Source organism: Panthera tigris, chromosome A2 (assembly GCF_018350195.1).
Source record: "Panthera tigris isolate Pti1 chromosome A2, P.tigris_Pti1_mat1.1, whole genome shotgun sequence".
Classification (NCBI taxonomy): Eukaryota; Metazoa; Chordata; class Mammalia; order Carnivora; family Felidae; genus Panthera; species Panthera tigris.
The window spans coordinates 50,704,469-50,729,974 of NC_056661.1; the positions used below are offsets into that span (position 1 = coordinate 50,704,469).

Here is a 25,506-nt window from a genome sequence, read left to right on the forward strand (position 1 = left end):
TATAGACCAAAGGTTTATTCTTCTCAAAACAGAACTATACAACTGAACAGATACTGGTAAGAAAGTGAGGAAGATTACATAATAAAGAATATCAAAAGAGCTCCTTTTGAAAAACAACAGAATATAATCATAGAAGCATACATGCCCACAGCCAGCTACTCATATGCACTCTACTTTAGAGACAGCTGGCTCCATTGCATAGGAAAAATGTGTGCTGAAATCAATTAATTTTGTTTCCTTTGCTTTTATAGCACATTAGGTTTTCCTTCCAAGATTTAGTGAGTAATGAAACATATTAACTGTAGCAGGCTGAGTTTCAATTAAAGACAGAAGGCAAGGGTCATTTACCTACAACTAAATGCTTCTTCAATAATAACAGGCTCATGAGCAAAAGGAACTTGCTGCAAAGAGAGTATGACAAATTGTTACTACAACCATCATTTTCAGACACAAATGGCTCTAGACCAGAAGACCATACTAGCTCAAAACATGATATGGAACCCACTGCTAACACCAAGGAATATTCCTTGCACGTTGGGTAACTCCCTGTCAAAATCGGCAACCATGATGATACGGAAAAAAATACCCTAGCTTCTTGAAGGTTATCCTCTCTCTTGACAGGATGACTCGGCATATTTTCATTTTACAAAATACTGGAATGTTGTCGCAGATTAATTGAACTCTTAAAATAACATCATAGTCTACATTTTAAAAGCAACATCACCAACAAAATAGTGCAGCGCTGTTCGGGGCTTGAGGATGACAATTCTTTTCAGAAGAGAGGGTCTCACAGGTTAAAGAACACAGATGGTATCTTGTAGCTCCCTCACAGCGGGTCACTTTACATTCCTTACTCTCTTTTAAATGCTATTGACAGAACGCCCTCTCAGTCTTTCCTTCCTCTTCGTTTCTCATATTTCTTGGCCGTCCTTTTGATTTCAATCACTTGGCCGCTTCTAATTCTCCCTTTCCTTGAACCTTAGTCTTCTCTTTTCTGCCTTACCTGATACACAAAGAGTAAGACTGCTCCTCATATGACAGCCGCGCATTTCTCCACTGTTAGCACAAAGAAAGAATTCTCTCTCAGACAGGGTCTGGTTACCCTGCAATTTTCTGTGTCCTTCTTTTCTCAAAGACACAAGTCAGTCAGTCTCTGTGTATGTCTTCTGTCTGTCTCGGTCTCTCTCTCCAGGCATCCAATCTGTGATAAAAGAGTGAGACTATGTTTGGTTAATGTTCTGACAAGTGAAAGTAGGACTTAATCATAAGCAAATTTTAAATAGCTCTTTCAAACATTTCCTTACAGTGGTACTGATGTGGTTTGAAGTGTTGGGGTTTGGAGCTGGGGGCCAAGAAAGAATTCTTGAGATATCTTCAGTGCAAAAGGTGATTTTATTAAAGCACGGGGGCAGGACCTGTGGGCAGAAAGAGCTGCACTGGGGTTGTGAAGAGTGACTCTTCAGGTTGGGAGGGGGTTAAGGATAGCATAAGTCTCTAAGGTACTTTGGAAACAAGGTTTCCTTCCAGGACCTTGAAGGGCTAGCTGCTGTTAGGAAAAGGTCATTTATTTCTGTTCAGTAAAAGCTCAGTCATGAGACCCTTCAGATGTGTATCAGTGGGCCATATGCTTGGAGTACCAGTGCCAACATATATCTTGGGGGTAGAGATAAAGGAAGTTTCCAAAGGAATTTTTATATGTTAAAGTACGTACAGGATCCTGGGGAGTTGGGATAACATTAAGCTAAGATTCCCTTTTTGCCTTCAGCAAAGTGTCATCACGGAGGCAGCTGAGCTCCTAGAGAAATATCACTGCCTGTTTCAAGGACTTGTCAATGGGCTGTAGGCAGTAAGGGAATTTAATTTTTCATTTGCCTTTGTTTCCCACATCAGTAACCAGACATAGCTTCTAACACAGAAGTGGAATTAAATTCAAGTCAACACTTACTTAGTGTCTACCACTTGCCACACCTCATGCTGGGCATAGAGATCTAAGTAAGGCTTAGGGTCCGCCATCAAGGAGAAAACTTATAAAGAAAAATTATAAAGAAAAGCAAAGAATAACAGTCAACTACTTGATGGAAAGCCTAACAAATATCACCTAAGTATCACCAATTGGAAAGAAGTTCTTAGTAGAGTGAGGTTCTGTTTTATTTTATGAATATAATTTATTGTCAAATTGGCTTACATACAACACCCAGTGCTCATCCCAACAAGTGCCCTCCTCAATGCCCATCACCCATTTTTCCTCTCCCCCATCACCCCATCCACCCTTAGTTTGTTCTCTGTATTTAATAGTCTCTCGTGGTTTGCCTCCCTCCCTCTGTGTATCTATTTTCTTTCCCCTTCCCTTCCCCCATGGTCTTCTGTCCACTTTCTCAAGATCCACATATGAGTGAAAACATATGATATCTGTCCTTCTGTTTTCTTTATTTAAAAAAAATATATTTATTTATTTTGAGAGACAGAGCATGCGCATGGGCGGGCACACACATGTGTGTGGAGGTGAGGGACAGAGACAGAGGGAGGGAGAGAATCCCCAGAAGGCTCTGTGCTAACAACTAGCTCAATATGAGATCATGAGATCATGTCCTGAGCTGAAATCAAGAGCCAGACACTTAACTGACTGAGTCACCCAAGCACCCCTCTGTTTCTTTATTTTTAATATGGGTAAATGATATAACAAAACTTGCTTTTGCAGGATGATTATTATAGGAGTCAAACTAGACTATGACTGAATGTATCTTGCAACTCTGCAATTCAATTTCATTTCCATTTGATCATCACTGATTCAGCATCCACTTTGGTCCAGGTCCTGTGGAAATAAAAAGGAAATCTATAACCCCTAAAATGAAAGCACCCAGCATCTGAGGGAGTAGAGGGATACATCAAAAATATAATAAAGGGGGTGCCTGGCTAGCTCAGTCAGTAGAGCATGCTACTCTTGATCTCAGGGTTGTGAGTTCAAGCCCCATGGTGGGCGTGAAGCCCACTTAAAGAAAAAAAAATCTGAACATCTAAGGGTGCCTAGATGGCTCAGTTGGTACAGCATGCAATTCTTGATCTTGGAGCTGTGAGTTTGAACCCTACATTGGATGTAGAGATTACTTGAAAATAAAAACATTTTTAATAAAAATAAAAACTTATTAAATATATAATACAGTATAATTATGTGCTGTAATAGAGATACAGAAAATGTACCAGATCTTAGAAGACAGATGAAATTCTCCAGGTGGCAGTCTGGTGAGTAGGGAAAGACAGAAGAGGATATCAAAGGATGTTATAGAAGGGGGAGTATATAATAACAAGTAGCTCTCATTAAGGCCCTTCTATGTAGTGGTCACTATATTAAGGCCCTTCACAGTCAGTATTCTCAATAAATAAAGACTAGGGCTGCTTTGGTGGCTCAGTCAGTCAAGCATCTGACTTCAGCTCAAGTCATGATCTCATGGTCCATGGGTTAGAGCCCCACATCAGGCTCTGTGCTGATAGCTCAGAGCCTGGAGCCTGCTTCAGATTCTGTGTCTCCTTCTCTCTCTGCCCCTCCCCCACTCATTCTCTCTCTCTCTCTCTCTCTCTCTCTCTCTCTCTCTCTCTCTCTCTCTTTCTCTCCCCCCTTCCCCCCTCTCCCCCCCCAAAAAAATAAACATTTAAAAAATTAATAAAGACTAGCTAGAGGGCTCCCCTTCTTGAAAACATCATACCCTGTTACCTTACACAGTTTGGTTTTAGTGGCTGTCAAGTCTATTGGCCTTGAGAGACTAACAGCTGATTGCCCAGGAGGGAAGGGGGCAAGCACTGAAACAGAAGCGCAAAGTGATGGATTCTCACCCTGTTGTTCCTATGTCGCTCTAGGGATATCCTTTAGCTTGCTAGTCCTCAGTTTCCTCATCAGCAAAATGGATTTATCACCAGCTGACCTTGTGAGGTTGTTGGGATAATGGATGTGGAAAAGGTTTTCAAGTCTATCTTAGTGCTCTGTAGGGAAAGGCCCAGGCTGGAAACTCACTTGCCTACAGGGGCCTGGAAGGTAACCTAATTGAGTGAAGCAGGCCTGTGGGAATTCTGCCAATTGTTATATCAGTTAGCTATTGCTATGTAACAAATCATCCTACAACTTAGTGGCTTAAGCCAACAATAGTATATTACTTTTCACTATTTTATGGCTTTGCTCTGTAGTTTTTCTGCTTCTATTTTGCCTGGGCTCACTCATATGGTATATTCATTTGTAAGGCTGGCTGGGGGCTGGGTTGATTTGGAGAGCAAAGCAGCTACTCCTTGTTGATTAAAGTTGAATGCACATACAAAATTGGCCCCCTTGCTGCCAACCTATTGTTCTTAAAATTTTTAAATATTTGTGTGTGTGTGTGTGTGTGTGTGTGTGTGTGTGTGTGTGTAAATCCCTGATTTTTAAGTATGAACTATTTTCATTAACAGAAAACATTGTGTGACCCTACAAAACCCATCTATGGACTGGATTTAGGGTTTGGGCCACCAATTGGTAACCTCCATGTTAAGTAGTATTTTTAGCCAGCCTTTACTTTTGTGTGCAATCTCTTAGGCTTTCCTCAGGCACAAGCGGCCATATTAGGCCCACTTGGGCTCCCTCTCCTCGTCCTTTTGGCCAATGGTTCTCAAGATGTGGTCCACAGATCAAGAGAGTCAGCATCACCAGCATCATTAGAAATGCAGATTCTTGGAGCGCTTGGGTAGCTCAGTTGGTTAAGTGTTCGTCTTCGGCTCAGTTCATGACCTCACGGTTTGTGGGTTCAAGCCCTGTGTCGGGCTCTGCACTCACAACTTGGAGCCTGGAACCTACTTCAGATTCTGTGTCTCCCTCTCTCTGCCCCTCCCTTGCTCACTCACTCTCTCTCTCAAAAATAAGTAAATATTAAAAAAAAATTTTTTTTAAAGAAATGCAAATTCTTGCCCCCACCACACCTATTGATTCAGACACTCTAGGAGTAGGGACTCTAGGTGAATCTCATGCTTGCCAGAGAGAACCACTGCTCTCCATACCTGAGAGGAAAATGGGTGGGAGGGATATTCAAACTGACTTTCAGAACTAGAGAAATTCTCTTCCTTGAGCACCACCAGGTAAGCCACAGGCTCCCATTTTTAATAAGATGAGATCACCACAAGCCAGACTGTATGGCACATACCAAAAGGGCCATGGACTCAGTACCTTCTGATCAAGACTTCACACTAGTTCTCAGTCCTTGCTATGCACTGGAATCAAATGGAGAACTTTACAAAATACTGATGCCTGGGTTTCCCCCGCCCTGAGAATCTGATGTACATGGTCTAAGGTTGCAGCCTGGCCCTCAAGAATCTTAACTGCTCTGCAAGTGACTCTAATTTTCAATCATGAGAATTAACTTGGATCTTGAAACAAGAGAAAAAAGAAATCGGTAACTGTAGATGTCTCTGGGGGAAAGCACTAAGGAATTAGAAGACTGAAAAAGAGTCTCACTTTTTTAATCTATTCTTATAATGGGAACTTCCTCTAGGTTTTTCTTCCTTGAATTTCTAGTGGATTAGCATTCTAGCCACTTCCCACAGAGCACAGTGCTTAGCAATGAATGCAAGTCAATGCTGTGCACGACATGTCTTTGGGAAATTTATTTTCTTAAAAGAAAATGTTAGAAAGAAAGGGAAGAAAGGAGGGGGAGAGAGAAAGAGAGAGAGATGGGTAGAATGTGAACAAACAGGAAAAGGAAGAGCCATAGATAAGCAAAAGAAACAGTTTGGACAAAGTTTGGAGGTGAATTCTGCAAAGAGCGTGTAGAAATAATGAGACCAGCTTACCTAGAGCAGAGGTATGTGCTGGGAAAGAGATAAATAGGTATTACAGGAGTCTGATCTTAAACTGCCTGGGAGAAAAAGATGGGAGTGTATTAGGGTTCTCCAGAGAATTAGAACAAATAGTGTGTGTGTGTGCGTGCGTGCGTGTGTGGAGATATACAGAATTGGCTCATGTGATTTGGAAGCTGAGAATTCCCAAGATCTGCAGGATAAGTTAGAACCTGGAAACCCAGGAGAATTGACAGTGTAGTTCCTGTCTGAAGGCTGGCAGGCTTCAGACCCAAGAAAAACTAATATTCCAGTTTGAGTCTGAAGAGGGGAAAAAGTTGATGTCCCAGTTTGAAGGCAGTTCAGGCAGGAGAAATTCTCTCTTACTCATAGAAGGATGTGAATTTTTGGTCTATTTAGACCTTCAACTGATTGAATGATGCCCATCCGCATTAAGGAGGGCAATCTGCTTTACTCAATCTATGGACTTAAATGTTAAACTCATCTAAAAACACCCTCACAGGGGTGCCTGGGTGGCTCAGTCCATTAAGCATCCGACTCTTGATTTCAGCTCAAGTCATGATCTCACGGTTCGTGAGTTTGAGCCCTGCATGGAGCTCTGTGCTGACAGTGCAGAGCCTGCTCAGGACTCTCTCTCTCTCCCTCTCTCTCTGCCCCTCCCCTCCTTGCTCTCTCAAAATAAATAAATAAACTTAAAAAAAAATAGGGGTGCCTGGGTGGCTCAGTCGGATAAGTGCCCAACTTTGGCTCAGGTCATGATCTCATGGCTCGTGAGTTCGAACCCTGAGTCGGGCTCTGTGCTGACAGCTCAGAGCCTGGAGCCTGCTTCACATTCTGTGTCTCCCTCTCTCTCTGCCCCCCGCCCCCCCGCCCCCCCCGCTTGCACTATGACTCTGTCTCTCTCTCAAGAATAAACATTAAAAAAAATGAAAATAAAAAAATAAAAATAAAAACAACCTCAAAGAAACATAGTTAATGGATGGTGTACCAAATATCTGGGCATCTTGTGAAATTTAATAAAGGGAAATCTCACTAGAATGGAATAGAAGGCCAGCAGGGGGAGCTCTCATGCCCTACCACTCCTCATCAGTTGCAGATACCAACAGGGAGAGGGACCTTGCAGATGGACACTACTTTACCATCCCAGAAGGGGGGAAAAAAGGGTTTCCTCCTCCTGCTGCCCCCCAACAACAGCCCAGCCAATGAGAGACAGTCATAACTCAGAGCTCCCAACTTCCCGGATTTCCTGAACAAAAGAGGCTTTCTCTCCTTTGTTCAGCAGAACAAAGCCTATGACGTTGCTGTAGTTTGCTTGTCCCTGATTGCAATTCTCTGCTATTTATTTGTTGGTAAAATAATTGGCCGTTTGATTTTTAGGGTTAACAATTCCATGGCCCAGTCAAATTAACACATAAAATTAACCATCACAGGGAGTATGGATTTGAATCTGTGGACCAATGTTTCCAAAGTGTGGTGCATGAAGACCTAGACCAATGAAATACTCTGCCAAAAAAGGTTCTGTGAAAATATCAATCTCAGAAAACACTGTATACTAACACATATTGACATATGAAAGCTATGAGTTATCCTGCAGGAAAGAAATGGTTCATAACTTTGTCAACCTAGCATTTCCCTGACATTTGATCACAGAATCTGTTTTTTACTTAAAGCCTATTAATTTCTGATGGAATGAAATCTTCACAGAACAACTGGAAAAGCCAGTCCAAGCCATAAGAATATAGATTTGGAACCTGAAAAGGGACATGAAAACCGGATTTTAGTAAGATAAATTTGGCTGTAGTATGCAGGGATATAAAAGGAAAGTGAGCCTGAAAGCAGAGAGAAGCTACTTCAGCAAGGAAGCTACTTTAGCATTCAAGATCTGAGGATAGATAGAGGCTTGCACTTGGGAAAGGGGGAGGGGGAGGAGGAAGGAAATTTATGGAAAAGTGTCAGCATATATGAATTATAAGAGTATTAGAAAACTCCAGTTTGGAGCTTAGTAAGTGAAAGAATAAAGAGCCACTGATGGAGAAAGCCAGAAGGAAAGACTGGTTCATGGGCACAAATGTGGTGTGTTCTGTTTTCAATATGTTAGGTTTAGCGTCATGGTAGACAAGAGGTCTGTGGGAAATATCTAGCAGTTTTTGGAATGATGAGACTTGTGTGAGAGATATAAAAATTATAAATCAATTTGGAAAAAATTATAAATCAATTTGGAAATCATAAACACAGAGCTAGAACCTAAGCCACAAGAGTGGCTCTTACTCACTTCCCCATTTCCCTCAGCCAGGCCAACCCATTCTCTTTGTAAAGGGCTTCGTTTTGAACAGTATGCTTCCTAAACCAGTTTCAGGTCCTCCTAATAATAGCCTCACAAAGGAGCATTGAATTATATTCATTTCTGAGAACAGCTCTGGGCTCTACGGTGGTAACCAAGCACCATCAGCAGGTAGTTTAAGGAAATAAGCCCAGAGGAAGCTCTTTAGATGTGTAAGGAGGATTAGCTTTGGAAATTCACATTTAAGTAGCACAAGTCAACTGTGAACAGAAACATTCTGTCCTCCTTGCTACATGTCAATAGTACCCTCTACTACAAGGCCTCACTATTAAGAAATCCCAAAGCTCAATCCCAGGCACCAGTAGATTTTTTTATATTTTTTTAATGTTTATTTACTTTTGAGAGAGAGAGAGAGAAAGAAAGAAAGAGAGAGGGTGGGGGAAGGGCAAAGAGAGAAGGAAACACAGAACCTGAAGCAGGCTCCAGGCTCCGAGCTGTCAGCACACAGCCCGATATGGGGCTCGGATTTACAAACAACGAGATTATGACCTGACCCGAAGTCAGATGCTTAACCAACTGAGCCACCCAGGCACCCCAGGACACCAGTAGATTTTAAACAAATTTCATAAACTAAAACCACGCTTGTAATCTTCTGGTTGCTTGTACTCATGAAAATACATTTAAACATTATCAACCAATTCAGTAAGTGCTTACAACATGCCTACTGTGCACTTGGCCCTGAAATGACCCCATGACTTTACCCTTTTCCTTCACACTGGACTTCTGGAGTCCCATAGTTTCATATGTGAATCCCAACTGTAACCTCTACTGGTTATATGATTCTGAGCAAGTTACTTAAATGCCCAGGGCCTTGATTTTCTCATCTACAAAAAAATGGGATAAAAATAACTCATTTATTTATTTATGTGTTCATGTGTACATTCGTTCATCCAATAAATGCTTTTGAGTTCCTACCTTAGCTTTGACTATACTAAATGCTGGGACTGGCACAGTGGTAAAAGAAATAGGTGTAGGAGAGGAAAATATTTTTCTTGACTCTTTTATGTTACCTGGCTGGGTCTGAAAATTAAACTGACAAAAATGTATTAATGGGGAAAAAAAGGCATACAAATTTATGTAATATAAGTTTTACATGACACAGGAGCCTCCATAGGGAAATGCAGATGCAGTGGAACAGAACTGAGTGTTTACGTTAGGTCTGATGAAGAGTGGACAGAGGTGGAAGAATATGATATATTCAAGAGTGTGAGAAGAAAGGGAGACGATTCATTTAAGTTCCAAATAAAAGCTGTGTTGTCTAATTAACAATAGGTTTACAACCTATTGGAAAATGTATGAAACCCCCCCACCCCCCCAAATGGATTCCCAAACCCTTAGACGCTTCACTTCACTGGCTTTACAATGAGCATGCACCCAAGAACTTTAGTCTCTATGCCACCTCAAGGAATGTACATTTGTTCCAATCAGACTACTTTTTTACCTTACATGGGCATAGGTGACTTCCAGGTAAGACTGTAACCTCTGTAAGTATCAGCCAGTGAGGAACCAGGGGAGTGACTTGCGTGCTAGCAGATAAATTGTCTAATGTAAGTGACCCAAGTGTGCCTGTCCATCACACACTGCTCTTGCAAGAATGTTCTTGCAAGAATGTTGATTAAAGCCTGGCTTCACTGTGCTCAGAGTCTCTGTGTCACTCCTTTGATTGCGTCAGTGGGCTTATTTCTCACAAGAAACTTAGAAATGCTTGTTGGTTAGCATTCTTCTCAGGCCCCTTTTGTCTTTAGAGATAAGGATGCTCCTTTCCTCCCAGAATAGGGAGGGTACCTCTCACACAAAGATTTTATGACTTATTTTAGAGAAGAAGGGTAGGCAGAAGGTCAGCGTGACCTTCCTCCTTCTGCTGTGTTCTGAAACTCCTTCATTTTAAAATATTCAATATGCCAGGGATGCCTGGCTGGCTCAGTGGGAGGAGCATGTGACTCTTGATCTCAGGATCATGGGTTTGAGCCCCACATTGGGTATAGCAATTACTAAAAAATAAATTTAAAGACACACATTTAAAAAAATAATTTAGGGGCACCTGGGTGGCTCAGTCAGTTGAGCATCCGACTCTTCAGGTCATGATCTCACAGTTTGTGGGATTGAGCCCATGTCGGGCTCTGCACTGATAGCATGGGACCTGCTTGGGATTCTCTATCCCCTCCCTCTCTGCCTCTCTCTTGCATGCACTTTCTCTGTCTTTCTCTCTCTCTCTTTCTCTGCCTCTCAAAATAAATAAATACACCTTAAAAAAATAATAATTTAACAAATAAAATACTGAATATACCAAAATGCCATATTTGGGGTGGCATGTCACAGGCATGGTCCCTGTAGCACTGGAGCCCAAACCTTACTGATTTTGAGGATAATCAAATGAAATCATATGTGGAAATTACAAGATACAGTGGTTCATACAAAAAGGTAACTCAATAAATGCTAGTTTCCTTCTCAAGGGTACCAGGATACATCATCCCAAAATACACCTCTTTGGCATAAGGATTATTTTGAGCTAAAGGCACTTGAGAACCAGCAGTGGCAGGAAAGGCTCTTTACCTCCAACTGCTTAAAAATAGAGTATAAATTTCCCCTTTTGTAACGGAAATTTACGTTTAGAAAGGAAACTTCCATTTGTAAAGTTATCTCTGTGCCAGGAAGAAAGACAACTTTTATCACCTGAGAGACTTTTATCTACATAACAAGACAACCCATCTTTATCTTATGCTTCCTCCCCTTGCTTTCCCAGAACTTGCCTCCCCACCCAGAAGCCCCCAAACCTCTTTTTGTTTGTCTAACCTAAGACGGTGTATATATAAGCCTCTATTACGTGGCTGCCTCCTTGAATCTCTGTTCTTTGTGAAACTCCCTTGTGTAACTGTGTAATTAAAACTGGTTTTTTGGGGACACCTGGGTGGCTCAGTCAGTTAAGCGTCTGACTTCGGCCCAGGTCATGATCTCACAGTTCGTGGGTTTGAGCCCCTCTTTGGGCTCTGTGCTGACAGCTTAGAGCCTGGAGCCTGCTTCGGATTCTGTGTCTCCCTCTCTCTCTGCCCCTCCCCAGCTCATGCTCTCACACTCTGTCTCTGTCAAAAATAAGTAAACTTAATTAAAAAAAAAAACCAAAAAACTGGTTTTTTGTTGTTGTTAATCTGTCTATGATCAGTTTGATTCCTGGGCCCGAACAGTGACCCTAGGGGAGAAAAAAGGGTTTTTCTCCCCTATACATCGTTCCTATGTGGATGGATATACATGGAATACAAACTTAAGTGCCTATGGTGGCCAGTATAAATGTGTGCAGCAGTGGAGACTATGGAAATCTAAAGCTCTCCTGTCCCCACTAAAGGGCAGTGTTCCACTCTGCATTAACCAATGATTTTCAGGAGGGGATACAGGTCCAACATTCTAGATCTTCCTGTTAAAGAGGAATGGGAAACCTGGCTATGAAATATGCCTATTTTTAAATGTTGGCAACTGACTCCAAATCCTGGGTGGACCAAATAAAATACATCTGACCCAGGGGCTGCCCACATTTGCAACTTCCATTACAGCCTAACTCTGAGAAGGCAGAGCCCTCAGATAACTCTGAGTTCCAAGTACTCTCTGAGCATATTGTACAGGAAGACTAAGGGATCCTCCAGTCAAATCTTCACTCCAGCTTGGTCCCTATCAATCAGCACAACTCTCTTCACACTCCAGTGAAACAGGAACCTGGTGTGACAGGATCATTATCACCAGAGGAAAGGACAATCTCACCATGGGTCATCAGCTTGTATTACATAAATGAATTTAAGGGCTTGAAATGAGGAAACAATGAAAATGCACGCAATAGGGCAGTGAGGCACACGCAGTTCAGGAACCAAATTGTGCTGATCGGACTTAAAGGGCCAATCACAAATATGCCAGGAACATTCGGTCAGCACTTTCAGGTGACATTTTCCCAGTGTGATATTGCTTTCATGCTTCCTTCATCTCTGACTCATTCTCTCCGGTTCAATCTATTTTGTTTATAGATTTAATATCTGGCACTATTCCTCTAAAGAGCTCACGATTTCCCTCTGCCATCTCTTCCCCCTCCTACTTCAGAGCAGGGCAGATGGAAAACCAAATAAGAAATGACAGACGTAAAAAGATATGGATATTTATATTGCTTTGGTTTGGGGGACCAAATGAAGCTAGCCCAACAGACACAAGTTTGAAGCTGCTTCATCCCTTCCAGAAGAGTCTAAGTGTTGAGTCCCAACATACACCTTGCTCTAGAAAACCCAAATATTAGAATTCTGTGCTAAAGACCAATACTCCCCCAGCCGGCAGTTAAAGTGTTTCTTTAATTCTGCCACTTACGGGTATCTGAGCATTCCATGAATCAGCAATGACCCTGATAGACCTCGGTCATCTAGAAGTCCATCACATGCTTTGGGCAGACCAACATCTAATAATCTTCTCACCTATTGGGAAGGTCTGGGGACAATGAAACTGGTACCCAGCCACATTCCTTGATGTGCCTGGGACATAAGAGGCTTATGTAAGAGACACTGAACACAGCCCACAATGTGATGGACAGGGAGTTCCTTAAAAAGGGATGGAATGTTAGAAACAACAATAGTGCCACTAAGAATAAATCACCATGAATGAAGGAGTCTGGCAGAGTGAACGTCTTAGCTCAGGTTGCCATAACAAAATACCACGACTAAAATAAATACCTTTTTAAAAAAATGTTTATTTATTTTGAGAGAGAAAGAGAAAGAATGTGAGTGGGGTAGTGGCAGAAACAGAAGGAGAGAGAGATTCCCAAGCAGGCTCCACACTATCAGCACAGAGCCCAACATGGGGCTGTATCTCACAAACCCTGAGATCATTACCTGAGCCGAAATCAAGAGTAGGGTGCTTAACTGACTAAGCCACCCAGGTGCTCCTAAAATAAGTATCTTGATTATATTTTGTGAGAATGGAAATGACTTTCGTGGGAATCTGAGCTTGGTGGTGCCCTATGTCTATGGTTACAAATAGCCTTTGAATCGCCAAATGGGAACCCTTCAACACTTATGTTACCTGAACTCTGGCATCTGATATTGCTGACAACTCCTCCCTAAACTTGAAATTCTCTCCTCCCTAAACTTCCTTTTCCCTCCGAACCCCTCTGGCTACTGTGGGTATTCCATGGCCAAGCGTGGTGCAGGTGAGGAGGCACTGAGAAGAAAAGAACATACAAGGACATGCCTACGGCACAGCAAGGAATTGCCTGACGTGGAAGTACCTAGACCCTTGAGGGTTGGCAGGCCCTTTCCCCAGCCTACAGAGCAAGGAGTGGCAGATCAGACTTGAGAGGGGCCGTGCTGACCCCTAAATTCTGGTCACAACTCCATGAAAGCAGAAGAAACCCCAGAGTCTCCTCACTCACTTTCAGTCTCATTTCCTTTGCCTGTTGCAATGCTTGCTTGCAGACTTGGTAGTAAACTGAAATGAAAGCAACCCTGAACTTGTGTAACTGGTCATTCTTGCCTAGCTTTGAATCTGGATTAGCCTATTATGGGCTGGCCTACCTCACCACTCCTCAGTCTTCTCAGTGAATTCCTCTCCTTCATCCTGCCCCGAACTGTGGAGGTTCCACAGGGATCCCTGCTCAGCCCTTTTCTCACTCTCCAGGCAAGCTTAACAACCACCCAGTATTAACAATCACATGTATACTGATGATCTCTAATTCTGCATCAACTGATCAGACGTGAGCTTCTGACTCAGGTACCAGAGTTTAGTACACATTTCACAAACCCCTCAAATTCTGCAAGTCCAAAATTGAATTTATTCTCTCCCTCCACTATCTAGTCCTCCTCTTACACTCTCTTTCTTTGTCTGTCAACTAGATCCTCATTAACTTAGCTGAACAAGCCAGGAAACTAAATCAGAGTTGGTTCTGAGTTTCTTTAGATGCATGTGTAAAGGTACTAAAGGCGATGGATGAATCATGTTGGCTCTTTTAAAAGATCAATTTGGGGGCACCTGGGTGGCTCAGTCTTGGTTAAGCATCTGACTCTTGATCTTGGCTCAGGTCATCATCTCATGGTTTGTGAGATTCAGCCCTGCGTTGGGCTCTGCACTGACAATGTGGAGCCTGAACCCTGTAATAACCTCTCATCCAGTCATCCCCATTCATGTTCTTCTAACCAGTGCTGCCAAAAACATCTATTCTTTCAGGCATATTTAAATACCTTTATACCTTTTCTTCTTATTACAGAAGTACTACAGGTTTACTGTAGACATTTGAGAAAAGTCAGTAATAATACAAAAAGATCATCACTATTAACATTGTATTATATACACTTCCAGCCATTTTCTATGAATAGACCTACATCTTTAGGAGAAAAGGATTATATCATACACAGTTATATGCCCTACTTTTAAAAATTAGCGTTGTGAACAATTTCCTAATATAAAAGATAGTTTAAAATATACCATAGTAATTACCCTCATACATCCCTCTTTGCTCATATTCATAATTATTTCTTTAGGAGTGGAATTGCTGGGTGAATAGGTAATGCATACTTTTAAGACTTTGAACCTATTGCCAAATACTCCCTGGAAAAGTTTTATGCATTTATTATATTTCTGCCAGTAGAGTGATCATCTTAATGTAGAAATCAGATTCTTACTCAAAGATGTGGAAGAACTTCTAGGCTCAAGTGCACTATACGAGGGAAGGCCCAGAAATAAGGCTGTCACAGGCATTTAAGCCAGCATGTTTCCAAGACTCCGTGGCCCCCATGGAGTCTTTCTGATGAACCATGAAAGGAGATCAAAGTATACAAGTTCTTTCCACAGCTCTTAGAGTAAATGCCATGCAAGGCCAGGGACTTTCATTTTTACATATGACTAAGTACCTAATAGCTTCCTTTGTTAATTATTAAAAGTGATTAAATTTTTATATTCACCAAAAGAAAAAAAACCTGCAAAAAACCATGTGGTACTGCCAATTGTTGAAAACTTTTGCTGCCACAGAAAAGCTGGCAATGATATAAATTTCCTGCTGTACATGTAACAACCTAGATTGCTGGGAATGCTTGTTGTTGGTGAGGAGGGCTTCTTAGTGTCTTGAGTTTCCAATACAGCCCTTCTTGTTTTGTTTTGTTTATGATGCTTATTTATTTATTTTGAGAGAGAGAGAGAGAAAGAGAGAGCATGAGGAGGGGAGAAGCAGAGAGAGAGAAGGAGACAGAGGTTCCAAAGTGGGCTCCGCACTGACAGCAGAGAGCCCAATGAGGGGCTCGAACCCACGAACCCTGAGATCACAACCTGAGGCGAAGTCAGATGCCCAACCAACTGAGCCACCCAGGCGCCCCATAAATACAGCCCTTCTTGTATGTGTTATTTCACATTTCAAATGTTGTTTTTCTGTTTTTGATCGTTTTGTTCATGCATACACATTATGATGCTGCTGTTTTGGGTTGCCATTTTGCTCCTCTCTAATTCTTTATCATCAAATTCGTTTCCCACCAGAAGTGGAATGGATGGGTTAGGTGTATTGTGGGGTCTTGTGTGCCAATTAAGTTAGCATGTTTGAGAACTGATGGTCTGAATGCCTCAAAATCTCTCTACCCTAACTCTAGATTGGCTTACTAGGCTGGTTCACTAGTAAAGAGGCCTGGTAAGTTATTGTCTATATAATGATCAAATGTTTGAAGGAAGGAAAGAAAAACAGAGTAGTTGAAGGTAGTTTTGAGAGGTGACAGGAGGCTCGCAGACTCATCCATTCTCCTCCCAACTCTCAGTTTTCAAACATTAGCAGGGCTAAGAAGTCTGAGCTGCCTATTAGCATAGTTGAAACATAAACAAGGCTGTGTTAAGAACAGCATCAATACTGTTTTGTACTTGGCCCAAGCTACCCAGCCCACTGGACTGCACATCTGTGAAACTCCTGATTTGAATCTAAAAGACCAGCAGGAAAGATGAGAGAGCTCTTCCTACAAGAGTGACCATCCGAGGTAATGGAGACATCTGCATAATCAGTTCTGGTTACAGGCCCAAAGCTTTTTATTTTCCCATCTAGCCCTGGGAAGTCAGGGTTTTAATATGTATGGGATTTACCTTGACAAACAGCCTTTGAGAAGATATGGGAAATCTGATTTCCGCCAGTCCAGCTTGCACTTCAACAGGGATTCCGTAATGTTACGAGCCTGAGAAAGAATTGACACACTATGTGCTGGTTCATTTCCATTCCCCTGTGGGGAAAAAGGGAAAGAAAAAAAATAGCAAAACCAGTTCTATTTGATTCTCCTCACATTTCTATTGCCAAGAGCAGCACAGTTACTCACCATCAGGCACCAGAAACACCCACACGCTCAGAGACATGTACAGTCAGGTATTTGTTAGCCTACTACTTAATAAGCTTGCTCTTTTCCATAAGCTAGGCCCCTGGTTAAAATATTAACACCAAAATTAGGCTCACCTCAATAGCAGAATCTTATGTGTAATCCTAGGTCAGCTATGAATCACAAATTTTTCTATTTCACCCAAGACAAATTTCCAAAACCTTTTCTTGCACATCCTCTGAGTTAAGACATAACATCTATGAGAGTCTCAGGCCACAAGTAAGGGTTGCACAGAAGATGCAGTGATGGAAAAAGAAAGAAAAGAAAGGGACAAAGTAGAAAGAAAAGAGACGAAGACTAAAAGTAATAAAACATTTTTTAGTTTACTTTTAAGTTTATTTAAGTTTTAAGGGAGACAGAACACGAGTTGGGGGGGGGGAGGCAGAACAAGAAAGAGAGAAAGAGAGAGAGACAGAGAGAGAGACAGAGAGAGAAAAAGGGATCCCAAGCAGGCTCCACACTGCTAGCATGGAGCCCAACATGGGGCTCGAGCCTACAAACCATGAGATCATGACCTGGGTGGAAGTCAGATGCTTAACCAACTGAGCCACAAAGGCGCCCCAAAGTAATAAAACATTCTTAAAAATGAATGTGAATGATCACATTTATAACAGTACTGACCTGTCAAAGTTGTATTTATTGAGCATCATCGACTCTATGCCAGACACTGTTCTCAATGCTTTCACGTGAATTATTTAATTCATTCAAAACATAGTCATTGCACACCTTCTGTGTGCCAGGCATTGTTCTAAGTAAAGAATATTCTGTAGAGAGAAAAAGGATAAAAATCTCCTCCATATCAGAGCCTACATTTTGGTAGAGAATGTCTCATTTAATTGTCACAATAAGGAAAAGAGACAAGAAAGGCATGTTAAGAAGGCAAAGGACATGTACGGACAGAAAAAGAGGACTTTAGAGAAGGAGATATAAAGGAGATGAAAGTTAAAGAATCATTGTCAGGGCTCTGAGATGCCGGATTAAAGGGATAAGTCTCTGTTCATGCTGTTCATGCCTCAAATCCTCCAACACAAAAGCTTTGGGAGTTTCCACCATAACCAATTTAGTGAATAGTCTGGATTGTAAATGTGTGAAAAAATATGCTTCTATATTATCTCAAATGTATATAGCAATTTGAAATGCTAACAGTCTTTCTGAGTAGATATCTAGCAATATTGTTTTAATAAAAAGATAAGACATATTTATAATAAGCAGTGTTCATCTGCACATATACCTCTCATTTCTCCCAGCCTATAACAGAGAAAGGGGAGAAAAGTCAGTGATCTAAAAAAAAGATGGATCAGATATTTGTTTGAATCCCTCATCAGCACCAATTATAATACTAATAGATGTTATTTATTGAGGACTTTCTTTTTTTTTTTTTAATTTTTTTTTAACATTTATTTATTTTTGAGACAGAGAGAGACAGAGCATGAACAGGGGAGGGTCAGAGAGAGAGGGAGACACAGAATCTGAAACAGGCTCCAGGCTCTGAGCCATCAGCCCAGAGCCCGACACGGGGCTCGAACTCACAGACCGCAAGATCATGACCTGAGCCGAAGCCGGACGCTTAACCGACTGAGCCACCCAGGCGCCCCTATTGAGGACTTTCTATTTGCTGCTGTGAGAAGTAAGAGAGAAGATTCATTTTCAGAAGTACCAAATAAAAGCTGTGCTGTCTAATTAACAATAGGTTTACAACCTATTGGAAACTGTACCAGCCACCCAGCCCCACCCCTGCCCCCACCCTTAGTGGGGGAGTCCCAAACCCTTACACACTTCACTTCCTCGTTCTTCCCCTCTCTATTTCACGGGCTTATTTTTACAGGCTTTGCAATGAGCATGTGCCAAAGAACTGAAGTCTCTGCATCACTTCAAGGAATGTACATTTGTTCCAATCAGACTACTTTTTGCCTTATATGAGCATAGGCAACATGGGGGTAAGGCTGTAACCTCTGTAGTATCAGCTAATGAGGAATCAGGGGAGGGACTTGCGTCCCCTGATTTATCCCCAGGAGATAAATTGTCTGCTGTAACTGCCCTGAGTATGCTTGTCCATTAGACACCCACTCTTGTAAGAATGTTGATTAAAGCCTCACTTCACTGTGCTCTGAGTCTCCAAGTCCCTCCTTTGATTGGGTCAGTGGGCTTATTTCTCACAGCTGCATAACAAACTATCCCAAAACTTGGTAGTTTAACGATTTATTTCTCATAATTCTGTGGGTTGGCAGGTCAGTTCTGATCTCATGTGGTACACTCATGTGGCCACATCCACAAGGTGAGCTCAGGTAGGATCTTGGCTCCCTAGTGCCTCTTTCTCCATGTGGTTTTTACCATACAAGAATCTAGGCTGGGCTTCCTTATCTAGTGGCACAGATGGTCCAAGGAAGCAAGACTTAAGTTTTAAGACTTAGGCTTGGAGCTAGCCAACAATACACCTGACACATTCCACTGGTCAAAGCAAGCCAAAAGCTCAGCCCAGATTCTAGGAGAAGGGAAACAGACTCCACCCCTTGCTGAGAGTAGTAGTACTCACAATCATGAGAATCATTGGCAATTGTCTTTGTAGGCAAGCTATCTTACCTGCCATATGACAGAAACTGTGTATTATCTCAACAAATCTTTGAAGCAACGTATTGGCCTCCTTTATATCCCTATTTTACAAGTAAGGAAACTTAATTCCTTAAAGGTTAAATACCTCCTGCAAGTAGGTGCCAGACCTACTAGGGACCTAGTAGATCTAGGTCCAAATCTTAACCACCTTCAGAGTTCTAATTCACAACCATCCCTCAATACAACAGTCAAAAGAGTTAGAGGAGTGAAATCCCAGGTTCCCTCTCCCTCAGGGAAGCAGAAAAGCATAGTAGTTAAGAGCTCTGACTCTGGGGTCAAACTGCTTTGGTTCAAATTTTGGCTCTAAACCTCATTAGTTCTGTGACTTTGGGTTAGTGATTTAGCCTCAAATTAATTCATCATCTGTAGAACAGGGCTGATTAACAACATCTACTCCATAAGAATATTAGGAGATAGGGTCAATTTAATTACATTTTGTTCCCTGACTGCCCTGTTCTTCAGAACTGTTGCTGACTAGTGATCCTGAGTCTATGTGACTTGATCGTCATCATCCCTGCTGACCTTGCTTCTGATTCTGCTTTGCCTCTGGACCCATGCTGCTACTGCAGTGACCACTACTGAGCGTCCTGCCTTACTGTGGTCCCTCTCTGTTCATTTGTTGCACCTTCTGCTTCCTTTTGGAACTGCCACTTCATGCTAGAGATTTGGTTGCTGTCCATGTTGACCTACAGCAGTTTGCCTTTGTCAGTGCTCTGTTAATTCTTCTGATTACACAAAAGAAGAGCAGCTCTCACAGGCTAATCCCATTAATACCTTGTTTTGCCTTTGACAATTTACAAAAGGTTGTCTAACATCTTTCTCTAACAAAAGAGGAGGAAATGGAAGTTTCTCTGGTTTGGGACTGTACTAATTCAGCTGCCTGTGGTTTGAAAGAATTGTAGTATTTCAGAATGAGTAACCACTAGGTGGCAGCAGTGTTTTGCTTCCCAGCTCATTACCATCTTTCTGCCTCCCCAACCCTTACAATCTCAGTTACAGCCAAGATGCAGTTCCTTTCAAAGTGAATGACTTGCTTTTAAATCAATTTATCCATATGAAGTTCAAGGTGAACAATAAATTTCATGTACATTCTCTTGAAAATTCACTGTGATGTCACTAATTCCATCGGAGAGTTCTCACAGGAATTATATCACTAAGGCAGTTTTATAGCCTTTGGTTCGAAAGGGCATGAGAAAAGTAAATAAACCTCAGCATGTTTAGGGCATGGCCAAGTTGGTTGTTTCCGCCTCTGGTTGTTAACACCCAACAGGCCAAAGGTCTGTTGGGTTAAGAGTTCATGGACTCCTAGGCTATCATTTTGTTAATGGGATTATAGACACATGACTCATTTTCCCAATGAGGTCCCAAAAGGTTTTCTCGGGGAAGATGGCATTTCAGTAGTTTATTGAGCGAGAAGCAGGTGTAGGGACCTGCATCTTTCAATTATATCCCCACAGGGATCCAATGGAATTGGATCCAATGGAATTGGAATTCCAAATGGAAGGTACAAAGAAGGAAGAATAGGTAGAGGAAAGGCCAGGAGTGCTGACAAAACCCTTGTCATACAGTATGAGGGATCAAGAGATGCTGTCTATAGTTGACAGAACAAAAAGATGTTTAATATATCACTTAAATTTACTTTGTAAATTTAACATCCGGGAACAAACTATATCAGATTGTAACTTTATCTATTTAAAATAATCTTTGGGGCGCCTGGATGTCTCAGTTGGTTAAGCATCCAACTTCAGCTCAGGTCATGATCTTGCTGTTCGTGGGTTTGAGACCTGTCTCGGGCTCTATGCTGACAGCTCAGAGCCTGGAGCCTGCCTTGGATCCTGTGTCTCCTTCTCTCTCTGCTCCTCCCCCACTTGTACTCTGTCTCTCAAAAATAAATAAATGTTTAAAAAATTTTTAAATAATCTCTACATTTGGGGTGCTTGGGTGGCTCAGTCAGTTAAGCATCTGACTCTTGATTTTGGCTCAGGTCACAATCTTATGGTTTGTGAAATCAAGTCCCAGATAGGGCTCTCTCTCTCCCTCTCTCCCTGCCCTTCCCCTGCTTGTGCACTCTCTCTCTCTCAAAATAAATACATATTTTTAAAAATAAAATAAAATAAATAAAATAAAAATAAAAATCTCTACACTCAACATGGGGTTTGAACTCATGACACCAAGATCAAGCATCACATACTCTTCTGACTGAGCTAGACAGGCACCCCATATATGGGTTGTATCATTTTTTTTACGTTTATTTATTTAATTTTGAGAGACAGAGTGAGTCGGGGAGAGGTCGAGATAGAGAAAGGGAGAGAGAGAATGCTAAGCAGGCTCTGCGCTGTCAACACAGAGTCAGACATGGGGCTGAAACTCAAACTGTGAGATCATGACCTGAGTGAAATCAGAGTCATATGCTTAACCAACTGAGCCACCCAAGCACCCCTGGGTTGTAACTTTAATGGGAAGAGAAAGAAAGGCAAAATAGGATGGTGGGGATATTAATAGGCTACCTCAAGTATTGTAACAGAGTCTGTAGACAATGCCCCAAACTGAAAACATAAGAAACAGCACTATAAGCAGGTTATTTAGAGACATGGAGGAAGTCACCATGTGAACTGAAGGAAGAAATAGTTAATAGTTCTTGCTTCTGTAAAAGAGCAAAGGAAGGGGCTGGGCTGGGCTGGGGAGTAGCTGTACTATTTGACTTTCTAACTGTGACTCTGTCTTAGCCTTAAAAATAGGCAAGAATAGACAGCTATTAGGGTGAAACACATATCAGAGTTCATGGGAACAACTATTGCCGAATTCTTAATTTGTGTCACTATATCTGAATGGGAATTACCAAATTTAATCATGTGCTTAATAACATAGAGGTCACTTCAGTTTAACATAACACTACGGCCAGTTAGAAAGAAATTAGAGGCTTCTATTCCCACTCATATACGCCACTTATCCAAACTGGCATCTTGGAGCAAGGATCCACTTTAGTCAATACTTTTACAGTAGATATCAGGGTTTTTCTGATATAAGCTAAAATTCTTTGCAATAAATCAGAATCAGAACTTTAAAGAGCAAAGTTGTCCATGTTTACTTCCTTCACAGTGTTTCAGCAGTTCTTCAGCAGGCATCCCCAAGAGTAGGGCACTTTAGACCAGCAAATTGACCAGGTCTGACGCTTACCTTTTACCTTCTTTTCAAAACCACATCCAATCCACCAGCAATGATAGGTCATCCTTTAAAATACAACAGAATTTGACAATTCTCACCACAGCCACTAATACTCTAATTTGAGCCATTATTATTATTTTCCATTTGGACCACTGAAATAGTCTGGTAACTGTTTCCATCCTTGCCCATGCAGCAGCCAGAGTGATCCTTTTTGAATGCTTGATAATTCGTAAAACAGTGGCCTATATGATGTATCCACCCCACCTAATCCTCTATTTCTGTCCCTTTCATCCACTCCTCCCCAGCCGCACTGATCTCCTGGATCTTCCCAGACCCTTTTGAACATCCTCTTGACCTCTGCTTGAAATGCTCTTCTCCCAGATATTCAAGTAGCTTGCTCTCTCATTTCCTTCAGGCTCTACTTCGTTACCTTATCAAAGAAGCTTTTCCTAACCACCTGATATATAAAGTAAGCATTCCCCTCCATCTCTCCAGCACTCTCCATTCCCCAAACTTGCTTAATTTTTCTCCATTATTCTCATCATGTCAGGAATGTTATGCGTTTCCTGTATTGTCTGTATTTTCCATTAGAATATAAGCTCTAGAAGAATTTTTCACTGCTGTATCCCTAGTGCCTAAAAGAATTCCGGACACGTAATAGCTGCTCAATAAATGCTGTCACTTAAATGACACCTAACATGATTCCACAGGCAAATAATATGCCTTAGAGCAATGCTTCCCTAAGTGTGAAATCTGTTTATAAATGATTTTACATAGTATAAAGGTATGCATTAAATAACACTGAATCAGGTAAAATAATCTTTTCAATATTTTAATGCTTCTCATGTCAAGAAAGCCTCATTTAGTGCTAGTTTATCTCTGATACTTGATAATTTATCCTTTTAGAGAATAGAGAACGGCCTCATATTTAGAGTCTATTCAGAGCCTTTTGCAGCGAACAGTATCTGGCCAGAATTTTAATAACCTTGTTTTCATTGTACTATTTTTAGGGGCATTGTCTACTTCAATTAGGAGACTGGTAACATGTTAATCTCATTTAAATCCTGCAATAACTCTTAAGAAAGAAGTATCATTTTGCATTAGAGGAAACTCCAGATGAGTTTCCCATGAGACCAAAGTTTCCTTTGAGATAAAATTCACATAACATAAAATTCACTATTTTAAATATTTTAAACTGTACAGTTTCTTAGTATATTCACAATGCTGTACAACCATCATTACTATCCAATTTCAGAACATTCTCATCACCCCACCCCCACCCCCAGAAAAACCTCATACCCTTTAGCTACCACCCCCAATATCCTCACTCTTTCCAGCCCTAAACTACCACTCATCTTTCTGTGTCTATATATTTGCTTAGTCTGGACATTTCATACTAAGAGAATCTTAGTCTTTTCACACTTAGCATAATGTCAAGGTTTATCCATTTTGTAGCATGAATCAGTACAGTACTTCATTTCTCTTTATGACTGAATAATATTTTACTGTATGGATATTTAAACCACGTTTCTTTACCTGTTCATCAGCTGATGGACAAACATTTGACTTGTTTCCACTTTGGGGCTACTACAAACAATGCTTTAGCCACATAATGTACTAGTTTTTGTTTGAACATCTGTTTTTCAGTTTTCTTGGGTATACATCTAGGAGTATAATTGCTGAGTCATGTGGTAATTCTGTTTAACTTTTTTTTAAGTTTATTTATTTATTGGGCGCGGGGTGCGAGGAGCATGGAAGGAGCAGGAGTGAGGGAGAGAGAGAATCCCAAGCAGGCTCTGCACTGTCAGTGCAGAGCTTGACACGGGGCTTGAACCCAAAAAGTGTGACCTGAGTTGAAAACCAAGAGTCAGATGCTTAACCAACTGGGCCACAGAGGCACCCCAATTCTGTTTAATTAAAAAAAAATTTTTTTTTTTTTTACATTTACTTATTTTTGATAGACAGAGACAGAGCACAAGCGGGGGAGGGGCAGAGAGAGAAGGAGACACAGAATCCAATGCAGGCTCCAGGCTCCGAGGTGTCAGCACAGCGCCCAATGCGGGGCTAGAACTCACAAACCGCGAGATCATGACCTGAGCCGAAGTCAGACGCTTAACCGAGCCACCCAGGTGCCCCAATTCTGCTTAATTTTTTGAGGAAAAGCTAAACTGTTTTACAAAGTGGCTGTATCATCTTGCGCTGCCACCAGCAACACATGCTCCATTGTTCTACATACTTACTGGAACTTGCAACTGTCCATTGTTTAAAAAATTTAGCCACTAAAATAGGTATTTCACTTTGGCTTTAATTTGCATTTTCTTCATGATGTTGAGCATCATTTCATGTGACTATTGGCCATATGTGTATTTATTTGGAGAAATATTGAAGCCTTTGTCCATTTTTATTTTTTCTAATTTTTTTAAAACTTTTATTCATTTTTGAGAGACAGAGAGAGACAGAGTATGAGCAGGGAGGGGGCAGAGAGAGAGGGAGACACAGAATCTGAAGCAGGCTCCAGGCTCTCAGCACAGAGCCCCACACGGAGCTCGAACTCACAAACTGAAAGATCATGACCTGAGCGGAAGTCGGATGCTCAACCGACTGAGCCACCCAGGGGCCCCTGGCCTTTGCCCATTTTTAAATTGGGTTATTTTTGTTTAGTTGCACACGTTTCCTTCTAAAATAAGTTAAAAATATATATCTAAAGAAAAATATTAAGTAAACAAAAGTGCAATTAGACAAAAGTCGTGAAGGCAATATATAACGCAGGGACTAGTTTGAACAACACTGACTCAGATCTGATGAGGACCATCAGGTTCAAAACCCAGTTCTGCTTCTAACGTGCTGTGCCTGGAACTTTCAGCAAGGTATGTAACCTCTTTCAGACTTTGATTTTCTGATTTTAAACCTGGGATTTTCCGTGTCACTTCAAAAAGCTGTTGGAACAATGAAATGACGAGGTGAAGCCCTACGCAGTGTTTGGCATGGCTAAGCACGCTATAAATGTTAGCTACTATGATGACAGGCCACGAAGTCTGGGGCTCTCCAAGTTCGGTTTGTAGAGGATTCTGCCCCCAACTGCAACAGCTACTAACCCACCTGCCCGGCGTCAGCGCGCACAGACCTTCAGGCGCGTGTTGCTCTCTCCACGACTGTCACCAGGGCCCGTCCCTAGCTCAGAGCTTCTGGGAGGGCGCCCCCTGACTTCCGTTTCCGGGGGAG

The 25,506-nt window shown here is 41.6% G+C and overlaps 1 long non-coding RNA gene across 2 annotated transcripts; it reads right to left on the reverse strand.

Annotated features, from left to right (window-relative positions):
- Positions 1-25,483, reverse strand: LOC102951625. 2 transcript variants are annotated; one of them, XR_006214957.1, is made up of 3 exons: positions 17,131-17,173; positions 16,226-16,359; positions 1-1,201 (listed from the first exon to the last, which is right to left on the reverse strand). It is a non-coding gene; the product is annotated as an uncharacterized LOC102951625 (long non-coding RNA). The 2 variants fall into 2 exon arrangements; XR_443990.3 differs by lacking the exon at positions 17,131-17,173 and adding an exon at positions 25,384-25,483 and having other exon boundaries at positions 2-1,201.
- Positions 25,484-25,506: the final 23 nt, after the last annotated feature.